The sequence below is a fragment of the Octopus bimaculoides genome, chromosome 9 (genome assembly GCF_001194135.2).
Source record: "Octopus bimaculoides isolate UCB-OBI-ISO-001 chromosome 9, ASM119413v2, whole genome shotgun sequence".
In the NCBI taxonomy this organism is placed as follows: Eukaryota; Metazoa; Mollusca; class Cephalopoda; order Octopoda; family Octopodidae; genus Octopus; species Octopus bimaculoides.
The window spans coordinates 11,192,135-11,196,299 of NC_068989.1; the positions used below are offsets into that span (position 1 = coordinate 11,192,135).

General features: G+C 40.8%; 1 protein-coding gene and 1 pseudogene across 5 annotated transcripts in view; both read left to right on the forward strand.

Moving 5' to 3' along the window:
* LOC106879997 (uncharacterized) overlaps window positions 1-4,165 on the forward strand; it is a 320,939-nt gene that overhangs the window by 72,278 nt on the left and 244,496 nt on the right. The window lies entirely within an intron of this gene.
* On the forward strand, window positions 2,159-2,277 carry LOC128248802 (5S ribosomal RNA; annotated as a pseudogene).

Here is a 4,165-nt window from a genome sequence, read left to right on the forward strand (position 1 = left end):
TGTGTGTGTGTGTGTGTGTGTGTGTGTGTGTGTGTGTGTGTGTGTGTGTGTGTGTGTTTTATTATTATTATTATTCGAGCTGGTACGACAGGCTAAATGCTTAGCAGCATTTTATCTGTCTTTAGGTTTTGAGTTCAAATTCTGCCAAGGTCAGCTTTGCTTTTCATCCTTTTGAGGTTGAGAAATTAAGCACCAGTAAAACACTGGGGTCGATGTAATCGACTAGTCCCCTGCTCCTAAATTTCAAGCTTAGTGCCTTTAATAGAAAGGATTATTGTTGTTATTATTATTATTTGGTGAGTTGGCAGAACCATTGGAAAAACGGGCAAAATGATAAGTGGCATTACATCCGTCTTTACGTTCTGAGTTCAAATTCCACCGAGGTCAACATTGACTTTCATCCTCTCGGGGTCAATAAATTAAGTACCAGTGAAACACTAGGGTCAATGTAATTGACTAGTCCCCTTCTTTCAAATTTCAGGCCTTGTGCCTTTAGTAGAAAAGCTTATTATTATTGTTGTTGTTGTTGTATTTTCATGACATTGACAAGATTATCTGAAGATAATCATTTGATGCAGACAATTTAGAGAAACACGGACTTGCTATGAAATGAATTATTAGTACAAATAAATAAACACTATTTATTACATGTACCAAGTACGTCTTCTCCTATTTGGATAGATCCATGTGACTGTCTTGCATTTAAAATCTTATTGCCTTGAAGCACTTTGACAAAAGCAAGAAAGACTTCAAAGGACTTTGCAAGTAGTAGCTGGCATATTGGTATTAACTAACTGGTAACTTTTCTACTCTAGGCACAAGGCCTGAAATTTTGGTGAGAGAGGGCCAGTCGATTAGATCGACCCCAATATGCAACTGGCACTTAATTTATCGACCCAGAAAGGATGAAAGGCAAAATCAACCTCGGCGGAATTTGAACTCAGAACATTAAGACAGACAAAATACTGCTAAGCATTTCGCCCGGCATGCTAACGTTTCTGCCAGCTCCCTGCTTTATTAACTAACTAGTAACTGTCATACCAGCTGTCACGTTCTTGCTTGCCTGCGTGCAAGGGTTCACCAAGCACATTGCCAAACTAACGAACGGTTGGCTGATATACTTGTGAGTCTGAGCTCAACTCTTGGCCAAGGTGTACTGAACTAGCTGTAACAATAAAGCATCTCAGAGACATTCCTATTAAACTATATGTATGACTTTATATAAGTTCAAGTATAGTAGTCTGCTAAATGACCTTTGTTAATCTCTAAATGATAGCTAGCTTTTTGCATGTGCAGCTGATATTTGGAATCTAGTTCATACTGTGTATGTCTTTTCATTGGCTCATTGCTTTCACAATTCACCGTATATGCTCCTTAATTTTTTCGTTGCTATTTTTCTGCTGAAATGCACTCCCTTTCTTTCAAATAATTTTGACAATAATGAAAAATTAAGTAAAATAACTTTGTCCTTGAAAAATAAATCAATATGAACTTGAATTACAGTTTTTATTTACATCACTTTAACACTGTGTATACCATAGACACATATAACAATCTCTTATCTGTAGTTATGGAATCCCATAAGGACAGTTAAAAGAAGCATGTAAACATTTCTAGGATTTCACTACATAGTGAGTAGGGCACGTGGAGGCGCAATGGCCCAGTGGTTAGGGCAGCGGACTCGCGGTCATAGGATCGCGATTTCGATTCCCAGACCGGGCGTTGTAAGTGTTTATTGAGCTAAAACACCTAAAAGCTCCACGAGGCTCCGGCAGGGGATGGCGGCGAACCCTGCTGTATTCTTCCACCACAACTTTCGCTCACTCTTACTTCTTGTTTCTGTTGTGACTGTAATTCAAAGGGTCAGCCTTGTCACACTGTGTCACGCTGAATGTCCCCAAGAACTACGTTAAGGGTACACGTGTCTGTGGAATGCTCAGCCACTTGCACGTTAATTTCACGAGCAGGCTGTTCCGTTGATTGGATCAATTGGAATCCTCGATGTCGTAAGCGACGGAGTGCCAACAACAACAACAACGAATTGGGCACATAGAAGCATCTCTGGGATTTTATGGCTGTCTTTGAGCAACACATATATTCTCCATTGGGGCTTCACCGCTATAGATAAGAGATTCTTCTCTATGTCTGCAGTATTATTGCTTACAACCATATCACGTTGAGAGCACTGGTTCTCGTCCGATCACTGAAGTTAAGCAACGTCGAGCTTAGTGAGTACTGAGATGGATGACCGCTTGGGAAACCTAGGTGCTGTAGGCGTAATAGCCGCAGGAGTGGCTGTGTGGTAAGTAGCTTGCTTACCAACCACATAGTTCCCGGTTCAATCCCACTGCGTGGCACCTTGGACAAGTGTTTCCTACTATAACCTCGGGCTGACCAAGGCAACAGGAAATCGACTTTGTATTCTTCCATTAAAAAAAATTTTTTTAATCCAAGTACCATATGCTTATTTTGGATACCGCCAGAGGTTGTTGGTCAATCTGTTTCCTTTCTGTCCTTGTATATGATTCAGTATATTACTGATATTCGTTTTTTACTTTTTCAACTCGGGTTCAGTCCCACTGTGTGGCACCTTGGGCAAGTGTCTTCTACTATAGCCTTGGGCTGACCAAAGCATTGAGTGGATTTGGCAGACAGAAACTGAAAGAAGCCTGTTGTATATATGTGTGTCTTTGCGTCTGTTTGTCCCGCACCACTGCTTGACAACTGGTGTTGGTATGTTTATGTCTTTATAACTTAACGGTTCGTCAAAAGTGACTGATAAAATAAGTACCAGGGTTAGCAAGATATTAAGTTCCGTGGTCAATTCATTCGACTACAAATTCTTCAAGGCGATGCCCCAACATGGCCACGGTCAAATGACTGAAACAAGTAAAAAATTAGAAGGTAGAAGGTACATTGGTTGAAAGTAAATTTGCTTTCAAGGAATTTGAACCCAGAAGTGACAAGATTAAACATAACAGAGTGTATAGTCTGGCAGTCAGCTATTTTGGTTACTGCTACCTTTTCCTATAAATAAAAATAATAAAGAAAATATGCTAAATTGTGTGTGTCAGCTGTGTTTCTTTCTTTTTTTTTTTTTTCGTAATTAGCAGCTATAGTCCAGCATTGAAATAACCTTGTTATTTTAACTAATTAAAGCACTAAAGAATTTTGTACACAGATTGAAATCTATTTTGAAAACATTCACACCACCCTCTACATTAAAAGGGCCAACCTTGAGCCTACAGGTGTATGCAATCAGAACTTATCCAGATTTTCCATGTTTTTAACCTTTTTTTGATGTCATCCTGCCCAAAACTGCCTCTGGTTCTGTGATGCAAACATTCTGTTTCAGAGTGATTCAAATTAAAGACCTTCTACCAAAAATTCATCATCATCGTCGTTTAATGTCTGCTTTCCATGCTAGTAGCATGGGTTGGACAATTTGACTGAGGACTGGTGGACCAGGAGGCGACACCAGGCTCCAATCTGATTTGGCAGAGTTTCTACAGCTGGATGCCCTTCCTAACGCCAACCACTCCGAGAGTGTAGTGGGTGCTTTTACGTGCCACCGGCATGAGGGCCAGTCAGGCGGGTACTGGCGACGGCCACGCTCGAAATGGTGTATTTTACGTGTCACCTGCACAGGAGCCATTCCAGCGGCACTGGCAACGATCTCGCTCAAATGTCTTTTCATGTGCCACTGGCACAAGTGTCAGGAAGGCGGTGAATTCATATTCGAGACCCCAGATTAATTAATGACGACAAAGTTATTTTACTGAATTCGTTATTTTCAAATTTAACAGAAACTGTGACAATGCATTTTTAATAGCTATTTGGTAAGAGAAGAATGAACCAAGCGATAGTATAAGACTGCTTCCTGAGTGGGATGCCATTCCATTGTAGAGTTTACCCCCCCCCCCAGGCTACCACTCTTTTTTTCTTTTTTACTTGTTTCAGTCATTTGACTGCGGCCATACTGGAGCACCACCTTTAGTCGAGCAAATCGACCCCAGGACTTATTCTTTGTAAGCCTAGTACTTATTCTATTGGTCTCTTTTTGCCGAACCGCTAAGTTATGGGGACGTAAACACACCACCATCGGTTGTCAAGCGATGTTGGGGAGACAAACACAGACACACAAACATATACACACACACACACA